The sequence below is a fragment of the Haliaeetus albicilla genome, chromosome W, assembly GCF_947461875.1.
Source record: "Haliaeetus albicilla chromosome W, bHalAlb1.1, whole genome shotgun sequence".
Taxonomy (NCBI): Eukaryota; Metazoa; Chordata; class Aves; order Accipitriformes; family Accipitridae; genus Haliaeetus; species Haliaeetus albicilla.
The window spans coordinates 12142923-12156543 of NC_091515.1; the positions used below are offsets into that span (position 1 = coordinate 12142923).

The window sequence follows — 13621 nt, forward strand, 5'->3', positions numbered from 1 at the left end:
CTCAATAAATCACGGTCTATGAGGCCAAACAATTCACTTGGGGTAGTCATGACATACGGAAGTGTCGTAACATGCTCACTGTCGGGGAACACAAATGTAATCAGTAGCTGACTGACTAAGGTGGCTTGTGTGCCCCCTATCCCTGCAATACCAAAATTTGGATTGATCAATGGCCATGATGGAGGCCAAACATATCGTGAAATAATCGTAACATCAGCTCCTGTATTGATTGTCATCGGTTTCTTGACGATAACTCCGTCAGGCCCTTCCAATTGCACTACCTTTTCTGGTTTACCTCTTGTTATGTCCATGGCAAGGTATACCTGTGGTTTCCCTGTGGAGCCGAATCCACCATCTCCACGTTGTACTTCACCTGGGTTTGGAACACACGACCTGAATGGAACTAATTGTGCTATTCTGGTACCTTTAGGAATAGAAACAGGAGGGATTAAAACATGAATCATAATTTTCACAGTCCCACAATAATCTGCATCAATAAGCCCTGGGACTACCAGGATTCCTTTTAGAGTTGTTGAAGATCGCCCTATTAAAAAATGCACTAAGCCCAAACCCCAATGGTCCCTTTATGTTGCTATCCACCAAGTGGACTCCTGCATCCACCAACGTAATGTCTACTGCAGTTTCCACGTCCACTCCGGAGCTTCCTGCAGTGGCGGAGCTGGTAGTTGCTTGAGGGATCAGCGTATCAGCAGAAAAAATGAATTGCAGCAATTGTTGAGCTAACGCAGATTTGATTCCGTACTGACTCACAGCAGTCCTTAATTTCTCAAGGACTTTCCAGTCAAACGCCTCCCATCTTTTTTGTCCATCATTTTGTACAACAACTGGGAATGCTTGGATCATAGTCCCTTCCACAATGGCATTTTTTATTACTCCCCTCCAATGTCTCTCCGTCTCGTCTGCAGCGGCTATTACAGGAGGCTCCGCGTCTATCGCGGGCGCGGATGGTTCCACCGTCTCTGGTTCCGAGAGGTGGGATGGATTAAAGGGCGGGGGCGGTGGCGGTGGCGCGGCCGGTGCTGCCCGAGGGCCGGCGGTGGCGGGGGCGCTGGCGGCGGCCACTCCATGGCCGGCTGACACACGCCGCGGCGGGCGGGCGGGGGGAGAAAGCGGGGCTGGCATATGGCCAAAATCTTCGTTCTCTTGCCTTCTCGGCTCACCCTTTCGGGAGGATGAATATCTCCCCCTCACTTCTGGTTCTTCTGACCGTACTGTCAGTTTTTGTAACTGGTTCACCACCTCCGAGTCTGTCGGCTCCAGACCTGCCGGGCGACAATCGCCCCCTTAGCTGAAGCTCATGCCATCCTGCCGGGGCAGCAGGAACACTCTCGGCCGGCTCCTCCGCTCCCTCGTCGGTTCAGCTGCACCAGAAATTCTCATAGAGACGATAAAGTGCTGATCTGAGGGTCCCTGTTCGGGCGCCAAATGTTGCGGAGGATCCACAGGGGACATCACACACAGACCAATGTGATCAAGTGAAGTCTATTTACTACAATGTTTGACACAGTTATATATCTTATGCGCTTGTGCACGCGCCTTATACAATACTCTAATTGGTACAATACCCCGGTTCACGCGACACTATCTTATCCTCTATTGGCTGTGCAAGCTTCTTCACGAGGTGTCCAGCTGTTACTTATCTCATTCTTCGGCATCCAGGAGTTGTTTGTCAGGCTCTTCTTATCTTCCTTTTTCCCAGCGTACAAGGACACAGCATCCTTGTCTGCTTCAGCACTTTGTAAACTTATGCTTCGTTCCCAGCTAAAGGCTGGATTGCTCACATACCCTCGCTCAGCCAAGAAATCCTCAACAATCTGGAACTCAAGAGGTGAAAATATGCCTGGTCATCCCCTTCTGGCAGTGACACGGCTGCCCCATGGTTTGAACAATCAATTGGTCTACAACTGTCAGTGAGGCAATGGTTGCCATAAGTATAGGTCCAGTTGCACTTGCTATTTCCCACGGGAATACCATTTTTTCTGTGTTCGGTTCAGACAATATTCACCTTGGACTGGGTATCATATTGTCCAGGGCTGTGTGTCTTCACCCCAGTAAGAATCATTTTTGACCTCATTGTAATTACTCCCTAACCATTTCAGGGAAATAGGGACAGCAGTCCATGGCCAGCTTTCCAAACCTAAGGGCCCACCACATACTCAACAATTAGTCAGATTAAAAGTGTTGGCCACTTGCTGGCCTAGAGCCATAAATCCATTTTGCCACCCCGAGCCAAAAAGAGGGGGCACAGGATTTTCCCCAGATATTAAAGGCGGTGACAATGGCTGACCAAAACAACGTCTGCGGTGGTATGCCAAGCATCATATAAATATTAACAAAGCAATCACTGACAGAACCACACAATCAACAGCTTCACATGGTCCTTCAGGCAGGCTCCAGAGTCTTCACCTGAAAGAGAAAAAAAACCAGACTCGGTTCGTCCTAAGGAACCGGAAGCAAATTGTTATTAGAAGGATGGAATAATCCACCTGGTATTGATTTTATATTCTTTTCCATGAGCATCTTTTGCTTTCCAAGCATATTTATTCATTGGGGTTTCCAGTACCAGAGGTATGGCCCTCACCGTGAGGAGTTCAACTAAGACTGGTAGATACAGTTCCGCACAGAGGCTCTCTGTCATCAGGGGAAGAGTCCCTGCCACCACTGTTTTGATTACTTTAAATGGGCCTCTAAGCACTCTTGGTTATTGCCACTACAAACAGCCTCAGCTTGCAAGATGCATGTATCATACATATAATTATAACAATATGTATATTATGAATTGTATCGTAATACCTAATATGCATCACATATTGCTATCGATATGTGACAGTATATAATTAAAAATATTGTTTCATAAAAACTTTTATTAACTCTGTAGGCCTACACTATAAAACATAGAGTATGCGTTGTATCATGCACTATAGTGCATGCACATGCATACATACATAGATAGGTACATGTATAGGTGCACACATGTATGCTTACACTATACATATGTCATGCATAACCTATTCATGCATATTATACCATATCAATAAAACAGTGCATTTGTATAAATACACAAAATATGTATTTATACATATATATAAACACAATGCATATGCAACACATAGCACACACAGACAACCTACAATCCATGTGATGGCACGCAACAAACTAACACACAACATACTACACAGTACACTGCACAGCATACAACACATAAATTCTAGAACACAGACTGCATATACGATGCTCACTATAACACAATACTACATACACCATATCCAATAAACATACTGTGGTGGGTTGACCCTGGCTGGGCGCCAGGTGCCCATCAAAGCCGCTCTATCACTCCCCCTCCTCAGCTGGACGGGGGGAGAAAATATAACAAAAGGCTTGTGGGTCAAGATAAGGACAGTTTAATAAAGTGAAAGCAAAGGTCGCGCGTGAAAGCAAAGAAAAACAAATGATGTTATTCTCTACTTCCCATCAGCAGGCAATGTCTGGCCACTTCCTGGGAAGCAGGGCTTCAGTATGCGTAATGGTTGCTCCGGAAGACAAAAAAAATGCCTCCCTTCCTTCTCCCTTTACTTAGCTTTTATAGCTGAGCTGACGTCATATGGTATGGAATATCTGTTTGGTTAGTTTAGGTCAGCTGTCCTGGTTATGTCCCCTCCCAAGATCTTGCCCAGCCCCAGCCTGCCATTGAGGGGGGCAAAAATGTTGGAGAGAGAGCCTTGATGCTGTGCCAGCACTGCTCAGCAGTAGCCAAAACACTGGTGTGTTATCAACACCTTTCTAGCTACCAGTGCAGAGCACAGCACTATGAGGGCTGCTATGGGGAGAATTAACTCCATCTCAGCCAGACCCAATACACAGACACAGACACAGACACAATACAAGGTATTAAATACACAGCTAGACACATCACAACACTTGTTCAACAATAAAACCTCTTGTCTCATTTCCTAGTTGGTGCTGCAAATCCTTTTTTGACTCTGGCATTTTAATCTGATCCAATGAGGAAAGGGTGTCGGGGGGGGGGGATATACATGTCATTCCTCCTTGCCACCAAATTCCTAAAAACTTTACTTCACTTGAGGGTGTTTGTATTTTCTCTGGTGGAATTTTCAACCCCAAGCTTTCCAAGTGAGAAATTATATTATCCTGAGTTTTCTGAACCTTTTCTGTTTCATCCCCTCCTACAAGAATGTCATCAATATACTAGTAAACACTGACCCCCTCCTCTGTCTGAATTACTTCTAGCTCCTGCACTAACGCATGATGAGCTAGAGTGGGGGAATGCTTATACCCTTGTGGGAGTCAGGTAAAAGTAATTGCTGACCCTCCCAAGTAAATGCAAAGCGGTCTTGATCCTCTGTTTGCAGGGGGACCATAAAAAACATATCTTTAACATCCACTGTTGCCATAATTGGGCAGGCTCGTTCCTGGATTGTAGCTATAAGCTCAGCAATATTCGGTACCGCAGCTGTCAATGGACCGGTATTTGCATTAAGTCTGCGATAATCTACAGTTAATCTCCACTTGCCATTAGGTTTTCGCACTGGCCACACCGGGGAGTTAAAAGGAGAATGGGTTGGAATCACAATACCCTGTCCCTTTAAGTCCTCTAACACAGGCGCTATTCCCTCTCTGGCCCCCAAGGGTATCGGGTAGGGCTTAACATTTGTAAGCTTTGAAGGGGGAAGCAACGGCGCGGCTTTTAACAGCCGAATATCTATTGTGGGAGAGCCAAATGACCACTGTCTCCTTTTGTTATCAATCCAGGTCTTTCCTTTTAAAACATCGAGTCCTAAAAGGTTAAGTGGAAACTGCCCCACAACCATTGTCACTGTAGTGCCACTATCTTCTCCTGGCAAACCCAGGCCGACTGTTGCTAATGCCTGTGGCTGAACAATGCCGAATGCATCTGCCACAAAAAGCCACTGTTTGGAGGGTGTAATTCTGCAATTAGCAGCGTCTTTGGTTGTAATAGCTGAAATTTGAGCTCCAGTATCTACCAAAAGGTGACCCAGACTTGTCTTGGCCCCACAATGCCTGTAATTAGTAAATCTGTCTGATATACATCCAACCTTCGACACCCCCCCCCAGCTCACCACTGAAAGGGGAAGGATCTAGTTTCCCCGCCAGCTTTTGGGTGGCACTTGGTTCTGATAAATCAATCAGGGAGGGTGCACTGGGAGTAGTATCCTCAAAATCCACTTTTCTATTTGCTGATTTATCAGGCCACCCTGTTACCAACTTTTCCAATTTGTCTGTTGGCATCCCGTCCATTAAGTCACACAGGATCCCCTTCTGGTGTCCCTGCACCCACAGTCTATTACGTTTGGTATATCTCTTCCCCCCGGTGGTTTAGCAAGGGGTGTTCTCTTATCACTCCCAGGGCATGGAACTATTTTTACGTCAGCCCGCCTCAAGCCCCTGGAGTCCGTTTTGGTGGCTGGAGGGTTAACGGGACCATACTTGCGCCCGTAATTAATTAATTCCTGGGCCACTTCTCCCCAAGTCCACATTTTCTTGTCTGGGGGTCAGCAGCCGCAACACTCTCGCCCTGGGGCATCGCCTGTATCTTTCCTTGTAATTGTATACCAATCGGCTTCAGAGAATCGGGGAGTCCCCGTATAAGGGGAGTCATTCGCTTGGGATCCACCGACATCATCATTGGGGACTCCTGCCTAGGCTCCAATTTTCGATCATACATCATCTGCAGACAAGCTGCCTTTTGCACACTCTCCACTAATTGATCAACAGTCCCCGTAATCGCGAGGGGATCCCCCCTCTCCAAGGGGTTCAACCCCCCCGCCCAATAGGCTCCCTGTTGGGTTAAAGACCAGGGGGCACAGTGATCCCCAGTAGTTAAAAACACTCCCGGTCCCCAATACCCTTCTGCCTCCTTTTCACTTAACAGAATCTGGTCGTCCCCCCCCGACAACGATACTCTCCACACATACTCCGTCTCTGACTCCTTAGCGGTTCAGCCAAATTCCTTTTTTAGTTTCACCAACTTGTTGGCGGTATAGGGTGTTATAAACACTCGTGACAAATTGGAGGAGCCAATTTGTATTGAATAAAAAAATCGAATTTATTAGCAAGCGATAAGAGAGCAAAACAGCGCTGGGCGGCTGGGGAGGCAATGCTCCGCCACAGGCCCGCAACTTTATGTTACCGTTACATTCCTTATATACATTTCATGTACCCCCTTTCTTGTAAGTCTCCGCCTTGTCCTGCTTCTTCTTTCCTCATTTGTGCAGGTCTGTTACTATGTAGATTCGGTAAATTTTCTCAAGGATGAGTATCCTTTGATGTAGAATGTCTTTTGATGTGGAGAAATACAGTCTTTGTTAATTGCAGCTGTTGTCCTTCCTCTCCTTATCTAGTAAGTTATAGCCATTGCTTTCCTCCCCCTTATCTAGTAAGTTATAGCCATTGCTTTCCTCCCGTGACCTTCATGCATCACTTAAGCAAGTTTTTGTTAATTACACAAGGCATATGTTAACTCTCAATATGTCTCTTCCCCCTTCTTGATTTCATGAACAAAGTTAACCCGTTCATTACAATCCCCCCTTTTCTATTTTATCCTGATTTTGTTCATTAAATCGATCCAATGCTTCCTTTGCCCGCCCGAGGATAGGAGTAATTCCTCCATCTCCGATCTGTTCATATTGCTTTCGTAGCAGCATTAAATGTGCAGCTTCTAAGCGCCCTTTAACAACAGTGATCAACTTATTAAAAATGCATGGCCCAAAAGTCAAAAATAAGATCAACAAAATAAGAGGTCCTGTCATAGTTGACAATAGGGTGGTTAACCAGGGTGAATAATTAAACATGAACTCATACCAGTTCTGTTGTACTTCCCAGTCTTTTTTCCATTTTTCTAACCCCTCCCGTAGCTTGGCCATTGTATCTCTAACTACTCCAGTATGGTCAACACATACACAACACTCCTCCCGTAGGGCTGCACATAACCCCCCCTGCTGCATGAACATTAAGTCCAAGCCCTGTCTGTTTTGCAATACTACTTCTGATAAAGACCTAACAGACTGTTCTAGGGCTATCATGGCCTCTTCTATCCTAGCCAAATCCTCATCGACCTTAGGGATTGAAATTTTTGATTTTGTTGTACGAGGGAGGTTATTCCTGTACCAGCTCCAGCAGCTCCGATTGCTATGAGAGTTGCCACCGTGAGGGCTGTAAAGGGCTCACGTTTCTGTATGTGATGGGCCTGAGTAGTTTGATAGTCATAAACGAAACTTTCGGGATGGTAAATAAGCCTAGGTATCACAGCTACTTGTATACAATATTCAGCTGTCCAATTAAAGACCTTTAGGGATATACAAGGTGTAACCCCAGTTTGGGAGCAAATCCACTTAGTATTATCTGCAGGAATTAACCACTCAGCTGTTATTTCTCCTGATTTGCGAGTTGTGTTACACAGGTGTCGTTTGTCCTTTGGGACATTTCCGATACACTTTCCTTTTCCCGATACTTGGGACATTGTTATCCCTTGCTTACGTCCAGATTCCTTATTCCACATGCACTGAGCTGGATTTATTCCGTTGGACTTTTTAAATCTACTGTCCACCCCAATAGCTTCATAAAAGGGCGGTCGAATGTCGTAACACAACCAACAATGCTCAGTTATATTAGGGTGGGTGGCATTCAGTACCTAATAACTGGCTTGGAGCATATCCCACAATGGGTTGATTCTTGTTGATACGCCCGAGATATTGTTTTCAGCGATATCTATGTTAGGGAGGATAGCAGCAGTCTGTACAATACTGTTACTATCATCTTCCTCTGCTACGACCGAATTTGGTCCTATACCAGAGGGTTCATTTGGCACCAGCTCTTTCCTTATCGTAATTATTCTCCCTGAATCTGCACCTGGTTCTCAAAGTCTGACTCTCCATGTTTTCCCTGTTAACCAAGCAGGATCTTTCGGGTTGGTTACATTAATATAAATATATGGGCAATTTCCACTCTATGGTCCTGTTTGGCTTCCATCCCAACCATGTGAAGCAGGTGTATATCCGTGAGGCCCTCATCCTACGGATAGGAATTTATCTGGACCTCCCCCAGGAATCCAATCAGAAGCTATAGTTTCGCAACCCCAATAAGCACAATAGTAAGAGTCAGGATGGTTGTAATACCCCTTTCCAGGGTTAGAACTGGGACAAAAGTAAAAGCCTAAGTTATGTAGACATGGGTTCCTGGGTACGATTTGACATAAGGATTGATTAAAGCTTGGGGCCCCAGCAGCAATTACTTGCTGTAGTATCTTTTGATCCTCCCACCTATAGAGCGTCCATTTGTAAGGTTGGTGGGGGTTCCCTTTGCTTTGGGTTGTCCCTATTAGCATTAGCAACAGTCCTATCATCCAAGTGCTTAATCTCGAGTTTGAGAAAAGTGGTGTCCCTTTACCCTTGCGACAGGTATTCTGAGGGTGCTGATAATCATTTTGATTTTTGTCTTCATCCCTGGTGAGAGATGGGAGACTTTGGGGAAGCTCTGAGGACGTTTTGTTTGGGAGCAATAAGTCAAGAGGCTCCATGAGCCTTCTCTGGAGGTAGTTCATCAACCTTAATCCCCACAGCAGTACGTCTCTGCCCTCTTCTCTGCCTACTCTGTTGCTTAGAGCAGCGAGGTGTACCATCTTCTCGGCAGCAGTCGTATTCTTCAGGGGAACCTCCTTTATATTTACTTTGCTTTGACTTATATGTGTCCCAGTTTGTATCCTTCACTTCCCAAGCTCCCCACCCCACTCTGACCACTGTTCGTCTGCGGGATACTTGTATTATTTCAGCCTTCGTTGGGCATAACTCATTTGCATAAAGACAACACCTCTCAGGGTTTATGCCTTTAGTAAAAATATCCCACCATTCTTTGGGGTCTTTTATAATTTTCCCAGTTGATACTCCCACACGTAATGTTTGCTATATTAATTCCTGTTCGTAATTATAACATTCGTGGCAAATGTCACTAGGGGAATACCCATAGGAGCAATGTGTCCACCACTTTTCTCTACAAAGTTTACACCTGTAACATACAAAGATAACATATACAGTGAGGATTTTTACAAAAGACGGTCTCACTCCTCCACTTTTCTTCGGAACTTGATTTTCAAGCTGTCAGGGTCTCTGGTTGCCTCCCAATGAGAACTCCGAATTGGTCCTTTGATCCTGCTTGCATGAGTCCATCCTCGTTCTGCAGTCCGGACAGCAGTTTCTGTGGTAAGTAAAACAAGAAAGGGCCCCTCCCACCTAGGAGTGAGAGAGGATTCTTTCCAGGCTCTGATTAATACCATATCACCTGGCTTCACTGAATGTATGGATATATCTAGGGGTGGCCTCTGTACCACCATTCCCTTCTTTCGCAATCTCTCTCTCCTTTTCATTATCTGAACAATATAAGGGTTAATATTATCTTCATCTAAAGTAGGATAATTGGCTGGGCATTCCATATCATAGGGCATGCCATATAACATTTCAAATGGGGAAATTCCAGTATCTGTTCGGGGCTGAATCCGAATATTTAATAAAGCAATTGGCAAACATTTTACCCAGGACATTTTGGTTTCTATCATTAACTTAGTTAGTTGCTTCTTTATTTCATCCACGTATTGTATTAGCACGACCCCATCTTGTAACCGGTATTCCCGTAGAATCCGTTCTAGGGCTTGTCCAAATAAGTTTGGGGATTCCGTGAATCCTTGGGGAAGTACAGTCCACCTTAACTGCTGTTTCCTATGAGTGTCTGGGTCTTCCCACTCAAAGGCAAAATAATCTCTACATTCCTCCTTAAGAGGGCATGACCAGAATGCATCTTTAAGATTTATTACACTATACCATTGGTTTTCGGGCCCCAATTGACTCAACAGGGTGTGTGGGTTTGCCACTACCGGGAACCGGCTGACAGTCCATTTATTGATTTCTCTTAGGTCATGCACCAGCCGATAACTACCATCGGATTTTTTTACTGGTAAAATCAGGGTATTAAAAGGGGACATGCAGGGTTCGAGTACCCCCTTTCCCAACAGTCTTTCAATCTCAGGTTTTAGTCCCCTTCTCCCTTCATTAGATAAGGGATATTGTTTAACTCTCACTGGAATCTCTGGGTTCTTAATAACCACTTCAAACGGTTCAATATCCAGTTTTCCAACTGTTTCAGGGGTATACCACACTTCGGGGTTAATTTGTTTCTCGTCCACCTCTATAAGGGGACAAAGCCTGATTTTCAACTCTTCTTTTTCTACATCTACCTGAATCCCCATTTCTACGATTAAATCCCTACCTAATAAGTTATATTCCGCTTCAGGTACCAACAACAGCGTTCCGATTCCATATCTGCAACTTGATTCCACCGCCACATCTTTTATAATGGGGACCCTAAAAGGTTCCCCTTTTGCTCCAATTACATTAACTTTATCCTCAGATATTCTACATCCCGGAGGTAATGATTGTACCGTAGACCTTTCGGCCCCGGTATCTACAAGAAAGATCACCTCTTGATGCTGAGGACTCACTTTTAAAGTTATCAAGGGCTCTTTCTTACCAGGGGTCCTCAGCACATAGAGCCCCTGACCCCGCTAATCCTCCTGAAACACTTTTTCATCCTGAATCCTTTTTCTACATTCTCTCTTCATGTGTCCTTTTTTCCCGCAATAAAAACATTCCACGGCTTTATCTCCTCTCCCCCTGATTCTTTCCTTATCCCCCCCCACCAGGCTGACCGGGTCTCATTATCACACCTTTCTGTCCCTCTCTTACCGCTGCAACCAGCAGCCTAGTCTGTCGCTTTTCCGTTTCCTCTTCTCGCCTCACATACACCTTCTGAGCTTCTCTAAGTAATTCATCCAACCCCTGCTCCTGCCAGTCCTCAATTTTCTCCAACTTCTTCCTAATATCTCCCCACGACTTGGCCATGAACTGAGTTTTCAGCAACGCTTGTCCTACAGGAGTGTCAGGGTCCACCCCAGAATATAGCTGGAAATTTTTCTTTAACCTCTCAAGCCATTCCGTTGGGGTCTCATCTTTCTTTTGCTGTTCACGAAAGGCTTTATTAATATTCTGTCCTCGGGGAACAGATTCCCGTATCCCCTGAATTATAATTGTTCTCAAGTCTGACATATTATTCCTATGAGCCGGATCTTGATTATTCCAGTTTGGCCGATTTAAGGGCCATTTTTGATCTGCTGCCGGACCAGCCTGATGTTGCTGGTCCCACACTCTCATCCCAGCCCCTCTAATCATGTCTCTTTCCTCTACGGTAAATAATATGCCCAGGATAGACTGTAATTCATCCCACGTGTACAAATTCGGTCCCAAGAATTGATCCAACCTTTCGGCTACCCCCAGGGGATCATCTAACAGATTCCCCATTTCCTTCTTAAATGCCCTTACATCCCCTGTATTAAGGGGGACTGCCACATACCCCGTTCCCGGTCCCCCCTGTCCATCCCCACCAGGCACCAACATTTCCTGAAGAGGAAACAATCTTTCCTTTCCTTGCATTATTCTATTACGTGCAGACCTTCTGGGAGGGGGTGTCGGGATTGGGGAATCAGGTTCCGAATCTGACCCCCCCGGGCCTGGGCTATTTCCTGGCCTTGGGGTGGGTCCTGAGGCGGAAGGGCCTGAGGGGCATAGGGAGGGGGCCAAAGGGGGTCCTCATCATTTTTTTGAGGTTTATCTGATCTGTTTTCCCTTAAGGCAAAGAGGAATGACGGCTCCCAAGATTGGGGAATCCATAAGGCAGCATATTCACTCTCCTCTGGGCTGGCTGGTGGTCTTTTATTGTTTACCCATATATTTAATTGTTGACACACCCAATCCTCAGAGGACCCAAACACGGGCCAAAGTACATGAGGATTGCTGAGAGGTCTCCCACCCCAAGTCTCAATACAATAATTGATCATTTTTTTCCTTAGACTTATCCTTTCTCTTTGGTGAACTGTCCCAATATCTTATCATCAGGCCTAAGGGACTATCAGGGGGTATGTCTGGTAACTTATTTCCCTTCCCCATTCCCATGGGTCCAGAGGGCTTGCTTTTCCTCTGTCCCATCTTCCGAGGTGCCCTTATCCACACACACACTCACTTCCCCTCGGTCGTGACTCGCTCCCTCACGGGCTACGAGAACTGCACTACTGGAGGGTCCGCGCTCGCGTGATCTCAGAGAGACCTCTCACACAGTCGCACCTCGGGATAACCACCCCAACCAAACGGCTCACACTTTATATACTCACCCGCTCCTGGGTCTTCGCTTGGTCTTCGTGCACAAAATTTAAGGGGTCCTGCAGGTTCTTTTGCTCAGTTATCGTAATTTAAAGGGGTTCGCGGGTCCAGGGTGTGGTGACGACACCTCCTCAAGACGGGGCTATCCAAGGATAGGGCACCTCCCCGCTTGCGAGGGTCCGCACCAGAGAACCTGGATCCGAGTCACGGCACCAAATTTGTTATAAACGCTCGTGACAAATTGGAGGAGCCAATTTGTATTGAATAAAAAAATCGAATTTATTAGCAAGCGATAAGAGAGCAAAACAGTGCTGGGCGGCCGGGGAGGCAATGCTCCGCCACAGGCCCGCAACTTTATGTTACCGTTACATTCCTTATATACATTTCATGTACCCCCTTTCTTGTAAGTCTCCGCCTTGTCCTGCTTCTTCTTTCCTCATTTGTGCAGGTCTGTTACTATGTAGATTCGGTAAATTTTCTCAAGGATGAGTATCCTTTGATGTAGAATGTCTTTTGATGTGGAGAAATACAGTCTTTGTTAATTGCAGCTGTTGTCCTTCCTCTCCTTATCTAGTAAGTTATAGCCATTGCTTTCCTCCCCCTTATCTAGTAAGTTATAGCCATTGCTTTCCTCCCGTGACCTTCATGCATCACTTAAGCAAGTTTTTGTTAATTACACAAGGCATATGTTAACTCTCAATATGTCTCTTCCCCCTTCTCAATTTCATGAACAAAGTTAACCCGTTCATTACATAGGGGACCTCCTTAGTTGTAATTTGGGGGAACTGGTCCTGCTCATCATCATCAATATATTCAGTTTTGACTAAGGGTCGCAATGAAGGCAGTTCCAACTTCTCCACTCTCTTTTGCTGCCTGCAGGTCCTTAAAGGGGTAGCCAATTTCTGATCTTGGAGGAATTTCCTCATGGACAGTACCTGCAAGGAGCTGCTCCTTAAGAGCAATTTGCAAATGTTTCACTTGGTTCTTTTCTGCTTCAAATTGTTCTTTTAATCCTGCCACTTGTCCCATAAGGGACTGAACAAGATTTTGGAGGGATTCAATAATTTGAGATTCTGCAGTGAGGTGGAAATCCCTATCCTCCACTGCTGCGGCCAGACTGGCACCGAGAATGGCACAGACAATTGCAATTGCTTTTCCTTTCCCTGACCGCACTCTAGCGTCTTCCTGCAAAGCGACCATCCAATCAACAACACTCTGCAGATTACACCAATTTCACTGAGCCCAGTCTGCCCCAGCACAGAGGGTTGCGCTTTATGTTTTTCTAAAAAATTAAACAAAACTTCTTTCCCCAAAGGGGCAATTTTACTATCACTCATCTTGTATAAAGCGGGGAAGCAGTTGTT

The 13621-nt window shown here is 45.6% G+C and overlaps 1 pseudogene; it reads right to left on the reverse strand.

Moving 5' to 3' along the window:
* Positions 1–492: 492 nt before the first annotated feature.
* LOC138683565 (uncharacterized) lies at positions 493–13594 on the reverse strand (annotated as a pseudogene).
* Between the last annotated feature and the right edge of the window lie 27 nt (positions 13595–13621).